General features: G+C 40.6%; 1 non-coding gene and 1 pseudogene across 1 annotated transcript; both read left to right on the forward strand.

The window, feature by feature from the left end:
- Positions 1-667: 667 nt before the first annotated feature.
- LOC145401441 (5S ribosomal RNA) lies at positions 668-786 on the forward strand. The gene has a single exon (XR_013897592.1). It is a non-coding gene; the product is annotated as a 5S ribosomal RNA (ribosomal RNA).
- Positions 787-8,695: 7,909 nt separating this feature from the next.
- Positions 8,696-8,810, forward strand: LOC145401496 (5S ribosomal RNA; annotated as a pseudogene).
- The last annotated feature ends 6,639 nt before the right edge of the window (positions 8,811-15,449 follow it).

Genomic DNA, 15,449 nt, shown 5'->3' on the forward strand with positions numbered 1-15,449 from the left:
CTGTCTTTCTCTGTGTGTATTTCCTTCTGCTTATTATCTCCAGTCTTTTAAATGCAATGTGTCTAGGCATCTCGATATAAATGGATCTTTTTTTTTTTCTTTTCTTGGAGGGAACAGTCGTGCGGACCTCCAGCCTTTGATTCTTTCACATTGTATAAACAAGACAGTTTTATGAAACCCCTTGAGGGACCTCTCCCACTGGAGGAGTTAGAGATTGTCTTTATTAATTTCTTCACTTGTATAGGCTTGTGCTAAGTAGAATAAAATATTCTGAAAGCAACAAAAATAAACAAAAAAATACGTCACATGACTGAAGGAGTTCATCCACTGTCAGCAGTCGTGAGGTAGATCATTGACAAATTAACTGAGGGATGTTCATGCTATAGCTGGTCTGGAAATCACTTACAAACGGAATGAAATTTCATCATGTGAAAAATGAAGAACATAAAGCAGAAGAAAAAAACATTTCCGTCGACTGCGTACTTGAGTTGTGCCGCCTTAATCATCAGGCGACATAACTTCTGAGTGCCATAACCATCAGAAGAAAGTAAAAAAAAAAAAAAAAAAAAAGCCTGCATAACCTATTTAGCAAAAATTAGTCCAATTGTCAATTTAGATCATTTCACGTGCTGTTACATCTATTTTTAGGCCATACTTGCCAGATGACCTTAATGGCCATACCACGTTAAGTACACCGCTTCCCGTCCGATCAGCGAAGTTAAGCAACGTTGGGTCTGGTTAGTACTTGGATAGGTGACCGCCTGGGAACACCAGATGCTGTTGGCATAACGTTCTCCCTACGTGTCAAGTGGGGTTGGTGGAGGATTAGTGCCCCTACCTGTAAAACAATTAACTCTAAGCCCTTGGCCACCCCGTTTGGGATACATGGCGTCTGGCAATGAATGAATGAAACTTGCCATGTTCAGACCCTGTCAGAGCAATCGAGGTTAATTTTCTTCATTTCAAGCCCAGACAGGTAAAATTGTAGTCTGTTAAGTTCAGTTCAGGGCCATTCTGTCTAATTAGCTCCAATCAGACTGTTTAATGAACATTTCGTTCTTCACATTCAAGACGATCTCATCCATTTATTTCAGGCTCATTCAGGGTGATTCAAAACCAGTTAGCTTTATTTGGGTTCAAAAATATCACTTCGAATTCACTCAGGCCTATAATATCCATATTGTCTCTATCAGGTCATTTCAGGAAAGTTTGTGACGAGTTAGGTAAAGTTAGGTCTGTTCTGTTCATTTATAATGTTCACAACACTTCAGACTGCGTTAGTTCAGTTCACATTAGTTCTTGGGCTGTTCAGGTCCAACTAGGTCCATTCAGGGCCTTCACATGTAAGTGGACCTAGTCAGTTAATAACCATTTACATACACTTAGGTCATGGTAGATTCATTGTCCATTTCATTTTTACCATGTTCAGACCTTTCAGGAAATTCAGGTATTTTCGAGTCACTTTTCATTCATCAAGTCAATTTAAGCTAACAGAAATAGATTCATGTCAAGCCAATGAACGCATGTGCCAATAATCATCCATACTGGTGTATTGTTTGTACAAATATGATAGTCTAGTCAGATACACTTATGCTAATAATTTCAGGTTATGTGTATTTAGGTAAATGCAGCAAAAATAAAATGTTGTAGCTGGGACTCCCATCATCCATTCATATAATTATATATACCGTATCTCTCTCTCTCTCTCTCTCTCTCTCTCTCTCTCTCTCTCTCTCTCTCTCTCTCTCTCTCTATATATATATATATATATATATATATATATATATATATATATATATTTTTTTTTATTTATTTATTTATTTATAATCCAATTTAAATACATGCTAGGGCTGTCTCATTCACTCTGATGCATTGATAATAGCGGTCGTGAGTTTATGACATGTCAGAGCTTCTTGTGGAAAATCAGTCGTCATTTAAGACAACAGATGACCTCAACCTGCATGGTCACCACCTCAACCAGCAGCTTTTATGTGACTTTACATTGAGTGACAAGTCAGTTAATGCTTTCCTGTATTCCGGAAAATCGTTTACTACGTTGGATCGTAACCATACAACCAAATGGACGTCTGGTGTTCTAGCTGGGGAAGGTGCTCCGACCGGATGAGATCCGTAAGGGATTCCATCTGAGTGGTGGTTGGGGTTTATTGTCCACTTAATGCCGCTCAGGGTCAAGCGAGGCTGGTTAGCCTTGCCTTATTGTTGGTACTGGGTGCCCTAGCCTCGGGTCGCTACTCTCTTGATGCTACAAATTGGATGATAGATTATAACTAGAAAAATACTCCTGTTAAGGCAATTTCTAAAATATGTTTGTTTACGTCTTTCAGGAATGGGCGGAGTGGGATGGGATGAAACGATTTTGGGTGGCGGCCCACGACTGGAAAAGTATACCCAGTGGCTGTGGATGGTGAAGGTCGGCTGGTAGTCGTGGAAATGATATTACGGTATTGTCTACATCAGAGTAGAAGTGGATGAGTGGACAAAAGAAGACATGATAAGCGAGGGAGGAGATCAAGCCAAAACAGATCGTTTCAAGTCACGCACAGTCTCAACGGTGCTATAGCTGAGATACGTTTACCTGAGTATATCAAAACTGGGTGGGATGGGCGGGTACAAATGGTCAGGAATATGATCGGTTGGTTGATCAGGAGCGGTGGGCAGCGGTGCTGGGGAAACTATATCCTGTGAATATATACTCGTACATTTTAAGTCGGCTCTTTTTTTTGGCAGTCATTCCTGTGATCTTTATCATATATGAAAAGAAAGGAGTGAGGTAGCTTAGGCAGAGAGAAATGGGTGCAATGAATCTCGACCTGAGTGGCAGAGCATCCAGAGGGAATTACGGTGTTCGGGATAGGCAGAAGTGGTGGTAGACGGTGGAGTAGGGCTGGATGAATGCACTCTTTGAAGATGGGTGATGTATAACGGCGACCTTGTCGACAGGAAAGTGTAAGTATCAGAAATTCAATGCGAAGGATGATAGGAAAAGGGGGGCAGTGGTAAGGAGCTAGTGGAGTTGGCTGAGACTATTATAGCTGGTGGGTCAGGGCAGATGTAATGTACACTGTGCAGATGGGTGTTCTAGGCTGTCCGGTATGGGCGTGGCACAGTAACTTGATGTGTTCTCCAACAAAAACAAAAAGAATAGCAACAGCAAGTAGCACTCAGAGAATGCAACACCTGCTACCTACATGCGGTTTATGGGTAGGACATTTGACCCTGCCCTGTGACATACATTTGACCCTGCCCTGTGACACTGACCTTTGGCTAACTGTTCTGAAAATCGACTTACCTCATTTTTGTCTGACCTCCATTATTTCTCTATGTTTGGTCCAGGTCTGATCAAAACTGTCTGAGTTAACCATGCCCTGAGACTTTGATTTTTGACTTTTCTTTTTTCAAAATAGAATCACTGCATTCTTACCCAAGCCTAATACTTTCTACCGACTCTGATAAAAATCAAAAGGAAAAGTGTTTAAGTTGTAGGGCCGATATCATTAACTTTGTCCTGTGACGTTGACCTTCGATTGATTGTTCTCAATATCGAATTAACACATTCCCACCTGACCGTCAGTCCTTTTACCAGTTTCGCTTATCCTGAATTAATACTGTTTGAGTTGGCGTTGACTTTTGCCCTTGACCATTATCCTATTACTTTCAAACACAATAGATCATCCTTTTAGATGACCCTCAACCCTGCCACCAAGTTTGGTCAAAAGTGGATCAGAACACCAGCTACCACGCGTGGCACTGAACCAACAACAGGAAAATAAGCGTGCACTTATCTTATATACCTGATGTTTGATAAAGTAGGTAAAAAATAATGGAAAGCAAAACCAAACACCGTTACAAGTTGCCATTCTGACCTCAGCCAAGGCGAGGTAAGGCGAGAGGGCGGAAGGGTTTAGGTGGCGGCAGCGTATGGCATTGGGCAGTGGTGCTATATATTACGGGACCGTGGCCATCACAACACACACACTCACAGCCACGCCATTGCCTTACCATACCATCACCTCTTCAGCATCAAGGTACCGCTTCACAGTTTTCATACTGAGCATCTGAAATTAAGAGCGCAGTAGCAACGTTTATAAATATGAAAGCTCCTAAGCATTTTTATTTTTACACCCCCGCTGATGAAACGAGAGCAGGTGTTATGTTTTACTCGACTCATGCATGTATGTGTATGTATGTATGTATGTGTGTGCATTTGTACGTGTATGCATTTGTGTGTCTCTGAACGAAATAAACAGGGTTTTTTTTCCGATTTTAATCAAATCTAGTGGAGGGATAGAAGGACAACCATGGGGGTTGACATTTTTTGAGAACAAAAAGTCAAAGGTCAAAGTCATAGGGCTATGTTTGTTTGATCCAGCAAAATCAACTTGAACAGCTTTTATTCCATATAAACTGAACTTGGTGAAAAAGTTGCGGGTACTGGAATAAAGAAATGATCTGATTTCAAAAATAATCAGAATAAAGGTCAGTGTCAAAGGGCAAGATCAAAATTTGATCCAGGTGTCTGCATATGAACAAAATAACTAAAAGCAGCTTTGATCTGGCCTGAACCAAACCCAGGGGAAGGTGTTAAGGGATGCACAGAAATGAAGTAATTCGATTTTGAGAACAATTAGTCAAAGATCTAGGTCACAGGGCAAAGTCAAATGTTCTACTCCTAGACCAACTGGTCAGAACGGGTGATGCAGTGTCTGAGTGTTTCTACTTGTTTATTTATAGAACAGTTCAGGAAATGATATTTGTGTAGATTTTAATGATCACTGACAATATTGCTTCCTCATGTCTATATCTAACGAAACCGCGATATTCTACTGTACTTCGTCTTTTCCAGTGACCCAAGATGACGAACCTTCGCATTGTTGTAGCGACTCTGGTGGCGTTGGTGGCCCTGGCGGCGGTGTGCGACGCCATCATTCCCTGTCCTCAGTTCCCGAGGTGTTGTAGAGCCAGATCTTGCGGTCCATTTTGTCCCTCATGCAGGGAGGCAAGGTTTTTCACCAACGGAGTGAGGAATAAGCCTAGACAAGGTAGCTCCGTCGATCTGAGGTTCATCACTCCTGATGCATTTGCCTTTCCCAGAGAAACTCCATTTCCCGCACCAGTCATTGTCGTGTAATGAGCAAGTTCATATCCAGCACGTTGGTCATGCACTCCTGAATGAAAATGACCTCCTTCTGAGCTTCTGAAGCTGCGCGGTGTTTGATACAGTAACAACGTTAGGCCAGGACTAGCCGCTACAGAAGTACCAAGAAAACTGAGGCAAAACAAAAGAGAAGTTTCTGACAATTGGCTGAATCTGGAGTCTCTCCATACATACATTTCAGAATGCAGGCATCGGGTACAATCTGGTGGTCCTTGATGCAAACAAGCAATGAAGAGGCAAAGTTACAGAGATAGGAGAAAAATCAGAGAATTGTCTCCTGTCTGGTGGCGCATCGACAGTGTGGCTGCTTGGCATTGAGTTTAGTCATGACATGGGAGAAGTCGCTCAGTGTGAGTCTCCAGTGTGACTATCATCTGTGTGTTTTCTTACAGTGTAGAGCTGCGAGTAGACCCTGGTTCTGCTCCAGCTGACAGTTAATGCTGCGAGTTGACCCTGGTCCTGCTCCAGCTGACAGTTAATGCTGTGAGTAGACCCTGGTTCTGCTCCAGCTGACAGTTAATGCCATGAGTAGACCCTGGTTCTGCTCCAGGTGAGTACTGTGTGGTTAGCATCAACTGCATTGTAATATCAGAAGAAGAAATAAAGTATTTTTTGTTTTGCTACAATTTTTTTGTGATATAAACATACTGCTCAAATTATCAATTTCCAACAGATAAAAGCATTTCACCACCACATCTCCATGAACTGAACCGAATAACCATTAGGTATATCTAGTGTAATCAAATGAACCCATAATACCAAAAGACAGCTTACGGTTTTTTTCTCGGGGTCATCTTTTTCCTTTTTTTCTAAGGTTTTAGTATACAAAACAAAGCTAATTATTTGAAATGATTCATATACACTTTACACCAAATTCATGAGAGGAGACTGATTCGAAGGACACCAAGACTGCAAGGATTGTACGATGTCACAAAAAAGTTAGGGTCGCTTTTTTATTTACTGATTTATTTATTGTAGAGATGAGCGGCATAATCAGAAATCTTTGTGTTTGTGGGCCAAGTGAAGTTTCCTTGTTATTTTTTATTGATTGATTGATTGATTTAGTAATGGGCCACATAACAAGAAATCTTTGTATTAGTGGGTCAGGTGAAGAGTCCCTATAAAAGAGTTAGGAAGAGTCTGTTAGCTCCTCAATGAATATGATTTTCCAGCATTAACAAAAAAAAAAAAAAAATCAACATTAGAGGCGGGCAGCTGGGTAGGCTATACTGATCAATCACTTCATGTGTGCTGTATTTCAGTTATTTTTAATGACTTATATTTTTTAATGAAAATTTCAGTCAGGCCACACCAGGAGTCAGCCGCTTCACATTTTGTCTCCGGCTGCCTGGTGGATGCCTAGGACATACAATAAACAGAGATGCGCAGCTGGCACTGTTGTGGTGTGTATACTCGTATCATCCCATTTTTTTTCTTCATTAATGCTGGCCTAGAGCATGTGGATATACTGCAAATGTTTGGAATTAACTAGACATACAGTCCACACAAGATGACGTTATTAAAAGAAGCTCGGAAATGTGACAGATACACTACAATGGCGGAAGCTGTCCGTTCGATCCAAGTGGCACAACTCTAAACACCCTCTCAGTCAGCAGGATATACACACTTGAGAACACCTACAGCTCCTTTCTCTTAAATTTTATATTACACTGAACTGTGATACTGCAGGGGATAGCAAAAGCAATTGATGTTCTTGTATGTACTGCTATAACTGATATACGTAAGGATGAAACTGCAGTTATAATTGTTTAGCCTAAGTGGCCTAGTGGGTTGTAGCGCATGCAATCAACCTAAGGCTCGAGAGTTCGATCCTACCCTAAGGCCATTGGCTGACACAGGGAAGGAAGTACTAAACACCCTGACAAAAGTCTTTAAAATATGGACAACATCTTAGCCCCTTAGAGAAGGGCGAGCCGCACGTAAAACTGAATCATCATCATCGTAATTACTAGGTCATCACACTAAAGAGTGGTGAGTTACTGTATTCCTCCACTTCTTTGTTCTGTCCTTCAAGCGCTTTTTCAGTTTGGCGCCATTCCTTTCTTTCTTCACCAGTTAACTTCGCACTTGGCACAATTATTCCTTGGGCCACTAGCCCCAATCTCCTGTTATCATCATCCTCTTCCTCATCATCGTCATCATGATCATTATTATTATTATTATTATTATTATTATTATTATTATTATTATTATTATCATCATCATCATCATCATCATCATCATTGTTGTTGTTATTTTTATTATTATTATTATTATTATTATTATTATTATTATTATTAATTGGGTGGTTTAGGGGATTTATAGGATTCATAAGGTCAAACGTTCAACCATATAAATACGCAAATTCTGAAATCCTATGGTTATGTATGTTAATCAGTCATCATGGCAATTTGCACAGAGGCATGTCAGTGTACCGAAATTGTGTGGAGATCATCTTGGATTCCCTTGAGAATGTGTAAAGCAGGGTAGACTGATATTCATTAATCCCTTCATTACGAGGTGTTAGTAAATCATGGAGGCAGGGTCCGTTGGCAGCTGGGCGACAAGACATCTGGTCGATAGTCAAATGAGTGAAAGGCAACTGTGCGATTGCCAGTTAGTCGACACCCTAATGGTCGACAGTGTTGGTGATCGGCAACTCGCCTTTTGAGATGTGAAATGGTTATGAAAGAACAATTTAGTAAAACGTTAAGAGGAGAGTGTCGATGTTTTCACTGCTGAAACAAATACGAAAGTAACGGCATGATATTGAAGCTACTATACCTCAGAATAAAACTAACCTGTGAAACATCCTTGCAAGAGGAACGTGGCAAGAAATGAGCGAATAAGGAATTGGGTTGCACGGTATCATTAATTCAAAGACAGTGATTAGACTCTACTCCAATTATATGAACCTCGTTTTATCAGTTTTTATGAGTGATGATGTCTTTTTGCATTTAAACAAAATCTCTCAAAACGTGAGCTAAGCCTATCATTGTTATTCCGTATATGTTCATTTATGTATTCGTTCTATAAATTTCGCTTTATCAAAGTTTATCATAATGTCATTTATATTAAACGCGATACTCTTCTGCTTGAATCTGTTGTTATCGTAATGAATTTATGTATTAATGATATAGGTATATGTCGCCCAACTGGTTAACGTACAACTGTCCTGTCTTCCAGCTGTCCTTCCGTCTAGCTGCCTGTCTCCCAGTTGATCCGGGACCTAGGGACAGCCATCCTTTTTATGCTAAGGGCGGTTTTCGGTATTATATTGACTCCTATACTGAGACTGCATCTTTTATATTCTATTCCTGCCCCTCCAGAGAACTTCTGTCAAGGAAGCAGAGCGAGCAAGAAATTATCAAAAATTCACTAGGATGGTGGAGCACAGTAACAGAACTCAGTATATCAGAAACTCGGAAAGAAATTGGGGACTTGTGCACATCATTGGAAACATATGGAAAAATAAAATATGTCACTTGAATTACTTTTCTCAAATTTCGCTGCCATATTGTTGAAAGGCCACGTTGAGTACACCGCTTCCCATCCGATCAGCGAAGTTAAGCAACGTTGGGTCTGGTTAGTACTTGGATGGGTGACCGCCTGGGAACACCAGATGCTGTTGGCATCCCTACGTGTCAAGTGGGGTTGGTGGAGGATTAGTGCCCCTCCCTGTAAAACAATTAACTCTAAGCCCTTGGCCACCCCGTTTGGGATACGTGGCGTCTGGCAATGAATGAATGAATACAGTGCCAAACGGTTCACCAAAATTGGTGTATATCGGAAACTCTTAAAGCTGCAGCATACCCTCGCTCATCGCCAGAATGCTTATGAGAAAGTACCTGTAACGCGTGATATCAAAGAGACTTATCTCAAAAAATCTCACCATGTTGCTGAAAAAAGAAAAAAAAAAGGATAAAACGTCAAACTGAGCACGAATACTGGGTAATCTCTGAAAACAATGGAAGAAAAGCATTCGGGAGGCGAATGCTAATCGTCCTACAGAATATGTTGTTGGCCACATTACAAGTTGCTAACAAACCAAATGTGAAGAAAATTCGCAAGACCCTACGGAATTCAGTCACCGCGTTTTATAAAAGCCACTCATATTAAAGAAACTAGTTGACCTTTGTCAACCATTTTGGTGACCTTGACCTAGACCCCGAGTGCCAGTTTTCGAACTCGTCCAAGATTTTGGCCATATCTTGATACCCTGAAGATTTCATGTTGATAGCTCAAGCCGTTCCTGAGATGTAATGGTGCTAAAGGTGGGCGATAAAAACTAGTCGAACTTTGGCGGCCATTTTGGTGACCTTGATCTCAAACCCAAGCGCTTCTCGAACTCGTCCAAGATTCTGGCTATATCTTGATACCCTGAAGGTTTCTTGTTGATAGCTCAAGCCGTTCATGCGATAAAATGGTAACAGATACACAGACAATGGTAACTGACGCACACACACACACACACACACACACACACACACACACACACACACACACACACACACACACACACACACACGCACGCACTCACGCACGCACGCGCACACACACACACACACACACACACACACACACACACACACACACACACACAGACGCTAACAAAAACATTATCGCTCCGCCTTGCTAAAGACGGCCGATAATAAAGCTATAGTGTGCTTGTGCACATCGTTACAATGCTAAAATGATAACATTTGCAGGCTTGGCCGCTTGAACACGTTTCATACTTCCAATCATGTATGCCTGTAAGTCAGTACAGTATTTAGCTTGAGAGAAAATTTTCGAGCTGAACGACTAGATATAGCCTTCAGTAAGCCCTTCACTACAAGGAGTAACTATACAGGTACTCAGTTCACTTTACTTTGGTCTAAAACTATTCCTCCATCCTGAATACAGAGTTATGGCGATAGAGTAAACCTACAGTAGACTATGATGCCAATCACGTAAAAGCGCTGCAGAAAGGATGTAGAACCACTTTTTACTGTGCCACTGAGCTATGTGAGATAGGCTCCCAAAGGATGAAAATTTAAGTCAAGTTAAAGTGAATGAATGATATGATAATGAGACGTTAGCCGGAACAGCATGAAATAGACGTCCTCGGGCTGAAGAGTTTTCCAGTTCACTCCGAGGACATACTTTTGTATAAAATTATTGCTTCCTATAGGCGATTTTATCCAGCTTAAGAAGAACTTTTCCAACTGTGGTGGTTATATACAGGCTTCATTAACCCCTTCACTAAGGTAAATGAAATTATGTTGTCAGCCTAATTACAATTAAAAAAAAAATACATCGCAGTAGTGAGGCCGTTAACCCATTCTCTACCGGCAGACTGGTGGCAGATGGTGGTGAGCAGCATCCACTCACCTGATGTAATGCGGCCTCCATCCAGGAACCAAACCTTCACACTATTCCCTGCGCCTCACTATGGTGAGGCTGTGATGAGGCGCTGCTAGCCGCCAGGGAACATCGGTTCAGTGTAGCGAGCAATCCTGCATGGTTTGCTTGCCTGCAATAATGGGCCTGCTCGGCCGGACAGACTGAAGTTGATCATCAACAACAACATCCGGCAGACTATTTTCCTTAGCCGAAGTGATGGGATTAATGAAGAATATATTCAATCCCTTCGGCTGTAAACGATTCTCCGGAGTCAAACAAAATCCTCAGGAGATGACATGAATAAAACTAGGGAGGCTGCTCAGGCACCAGAAATCTGGCCTTGACATGTGACTGAGTCGCACCAAATCAAGTTACTTCTTTCCAACCGTTCACACAGTTAATGTGTCAGTTTTGATCCAGATCGGATCAGACATTAATGAGATATATTCTACAGTCTGAATTATTACCATGGCCCATGACCTTATTTTGACTGACCTGCACCAAAATCGAATCAGTACTTCTACCAGCCTAAATACATAATACAGTAACAGACTCGATCACAACAGCTTCAATTTCGTTGATAAAAATGAGGTCCTCGGACTGATAATATTAAGGAAAATGCAGTTAGATAATACTGTATTGAGGGGAACACAATGCGATATTCTTCCGCTGAGAGAAAATATAACTCCCAGAGAGTTTAAAACTATGGAGGGAATGAAACATTTCATTACAAAGACATCTTTCATAAGTTTTATCTTTGTAACCACCAGACTATATCATTCAATTTAAAGAGAACCTTTAGAATTGGGTTAGTGTATGAAGGCTTATATAAAACCCTGCCCTAAAGTTCGAAAAGCCTCACATAATCTCAGTAAAATCATCTCATGATGTAACAGGAAATGATAGAAACACCAGGTGCAGGTTGAGAAACTCCGTTCACGATGGCTTCTTGATTTATTGAGCCTGGAGATACAAACGTGTGTCGTATGAAGATCTCTCTGCAACTGACAGCAAGAGGACAGCAACGAGAGCCTGTCATTCGCCATGTTTCACTCACGTTTCACTGAACTTGTAAATACTCTGATCTAGCCACAACAGACTTGCTAACAGCTATGCTGTACATTCCTTCAACTATATTATACAACCAGTTATACATTAAGGCACGTACAGTACGTTACAATGGTAATAATAGTAAAACATAATTTAGGTCATCAAAGTGAAGGGGTTAACCCCTTAGCCCGAGGACGTATTTTTCTCTATTACTCCAGCTGCGTTCGAACGATTTTATTCAGCTTAAGAGAGATTTCCCGGACGTGAAGGTTTATAAATAGTCTTTATTAACCTTTCCAATATGAAAAATAAAACTTCTCAATCTGCGTAAAATCATCCAGGAACGAAAGGAAAATATTAAACTAGAAGCCATCTCATGATGGGATCTTACCACCCCCGTAGCCAGCAAGTTTTTCCTCGGTACCTAATTTTGCACCTCCATTTCTGATTTGACGCAAATTCAGGATGAGTACTTGCCAGTACTTAGGGTACAAACAGAACAAAAAAAGTGCTCCAAACAGACTGAATCAAACTATAAAACAACAAAGTCTCAATTTATGAATTGTTCACCTCCCGCACAGCACATTTCCAGTTAATTTTTTATCTTTGGCAGCTATTTTGGTGACCTTGACCTTGACCCTGAGTGCCCATTTTCGAACTCATTCAAGATTTTGGGCATATCTTGATACCCTGAATGTTTCATGTTGATAGCTCAAGCAGTTCATGAGATATCTTGTTTACACACAAAGTCAGCCAGCCAACCTCACAACTGAAAACATTACCACTCCTCTCGCTTCGCAACTATATATATATATATATATATATATATATATATATATATATATATATATATATATATATATATATATAAAATTATCTCTCTCTCTCTCTCTCTCTCTCTCTCTCTCTCTCTCTCTCTCTCTCTCTCTCTCTCTCTCTCTATATATATATATATATATATATATATATATATATATATATATATATATATATATATATATATATATATCTTCTCTATCTCATCTATCCACGTCCTGTCTGTCCTTTTTCTGCAACACAGTCTCTTGGAGTCCATCCAATCAGACTCTTGCTCCATCAGTAATCTCTTACTCCTGCTACATGACCTGCACACCTCCATTTCTGTTCTTGAATAACTTCTATAATGTCTTTGGTTTTAGTCTGCTCTCTCATCCAAGTTGATCTTTTTCCATCACTTAAAGATGTTCCCAACATTGCACTTTGGGAACGGATTAGTTTATTTTCCATCGATTTTGTTAGTTCCCAGGTCTCACAATCGTACGTCATAGCTGGGATTATACATTCGTTATATACTTCTCATTTCATACATACTGGCAAGCTTCTTTTCATGATGTCGGTATGTTGACCGAAAACTTTCCATCCGACTGTAATGTGTCTTTATTTCGAGATCATGGTCTTTCGTTAGTTTTAGCATTTGCCCCAGAGTAACTGTACTCTGCAACTTCTTCAAGAATTTCTTCGCTTATTCTGATGACGCTCTTTGGTGTATTTGGATTAAACATTAATTTTGCTCAGGTTCATCTTTAACCCTACTTTGCGACATTCTCTGTTTAGGTCATTTAACATTTCCTGCAATGTCTCTGCCGTTCTGAGATTAGGACAATATCATCTGCAAATCTTAAATGGTTTATGTTTTCTCCATCTACGTCTGCTCCTTTCTTCTCCCAGTCTAGCTTTCTGAAAATACTTCCTAGGCATGCTGTAAATAATTCTGGTGAAAATGTTTCTCCCTGACGCAGGCTCTTCCCAATCTTAATTTTATCCTAGTCTTTATTTAGGGTAACTGTAGCAGTTCCATCTTTACCCGTCTCCGTCCAGGAGGGGCTCGGATACGGGTATTGTTTTCACTCGGTTTGTCTCTTGGTTTCTTTGTTTGTCTGACTATCTGTTAACAACTTCACGCGTAAACTACTGGTGCGATTTTGGCTCAAATTGCAGGGATGATGGGTTATGACCTTCTGATCACTTGATTAAATCTTAGGCCAAATTTGGCCAAAGGGCCAGGCTGTAGGCCCAAAAAATGTAAAGAAGTGGGGACGAGTAAAAATCGTTTTCCGCCATAACTCCTTTCAAATTCGTCATATCGACATGAAACCAAAACCTAAAGGTGCATCTATCAAATCTGCATCCTATAACATGCCTCATTACATCAGGGGGTCACCCCCCAGTTAGCGGAAGAGGGGGTCAGTGTCAGATGCGTCGGGCCTAAAATTTCATATGGACATATAATCGTCAATATTCTTCCGATTTACTCCAAATATGATATGTGACATCTTTGACTAGATATCCTGTTGTGTTTACACGTCAGCATTAAATTGACTGCCGGAGACGGGTTTGTTGTGCCTTGGCACCGTTTGTTGTTACCAGCCGCGATAGCGAAGCTTGTATTGTTTCCAGTTTGTGTGTGTGTGTGTTTGATATATATTAACATATATATCAAAATATTTAAGGTAACTGCATTAGATACTGATGCCAGGCATACACTAATATATTCAGCTAATCATCACTTTCTTCTGTACAATTCATTATTAAGTTCACTTTTTACGCTCAGTGACGTCTTTTTTTTTTTTTTTTTTTTTTACTACTGTACTTCTCAACAACTGATTTTAATTAGCTTTGGAGATACCCTTCATGGTGAAGGAGTCAGTAACAGCAACATTATTCTTCAGCTCCTTCAGTACGATGACGCAAGTTCTTTTATTCTTGCTATTGCCAGACGACTTCCTTTAACCTACAGAGACTTGAGTGCTGAGTTAATCATCAAGAGTGAGTCCCTTCTAAGCTAAAAGGGGTAACTGTGGGAGATAATTACAAATGTGTTTGTGGAGGATATACTGTATACAGTACATTTGCCTATATGTACTTGTATATGTTTATTTACATAGGCCACATATACATTTGTTTGTGAACGATTTGCGTGAGGAGAATCACTGATGCTTGAGAAGGGCCACTGGAATTTGAGGGCGACCACTCTTGCTTATGGGCGACCGATGGTTTTTAAGGGCTACCACTAGTGCTCAAAGGTTACCACTAGTGCTTAAGGCTACCACTAGTGCTTAAGGGTCACCATTGGTGCTTAAAGATTATCACTGGTGCTTAAAGGTTATCACTGGTGCTTAAAGGTTGTCACTGGTGCTTAAAGGTTATCACTGGTGCTTAAAGGTTATCACTGGTGCTCAAGGGCGACAACAGGTCATTGAGGGTTACCACTGGTGCTTAACGACGACCACTGGTGCTTTAGGGAACCAGTATCGGGTTTGCTTAACGCCTTCACTGCAATGACGTGTATTTCATAATCCCAGGCTACCAGCAGAAAAAATGATTTCAACTGAGATGGACCTGTAATGGTGAAAGGAATTAATAAAGGTTACAGCAAACCCCTCCAGCACGCAGCGTCTTCAGGTCAGGGGAGAGTCTGCGCTAAGTCGAAGAAAATCGTCTGAAAATAACAAGAATAAATGTAAAAAGACGGTTAAGGAGGATGAGTGTTATATTTGCATACCGAGGCTGGCAGGTGTGAAGGCTGCGAGGCAACAGTGAGGCAGGGAAGTGTAATTAAGCAAACACACGGAACCGTATGCTATGTGGCTTTGCAGATTTCGTAACTCCTCTTCCTCAGCGATTTATTCTGCACAGCATCCTCTTATATCGTATGGATAAGACTTTGTTAATGCTTCTGGAGTTACCTGGAAAATAATACAATAGTTATCCCAGCCACAAAAAGGCTAATTGTGACAGTATGTACGGTGTTTGTCTCATAGCTCAATCTCAGTGGAGTAAAATTCATCTGGTGTTAGCT

This window comes from Coenobita brevimanus, chromosome 55, assembly GCF_032717465.1.
Source record: "Coenobita brevimanus isolate Jiangsu-jjx chromosome 55, ASM3271746v2, whole genome shotgun sequence".
NCBI lineage: Eukaryota > Metazoa > Arthropoda > Malacostraca > Decapoda > Coenobitidae > Coenobita > Coenobita brevimanus.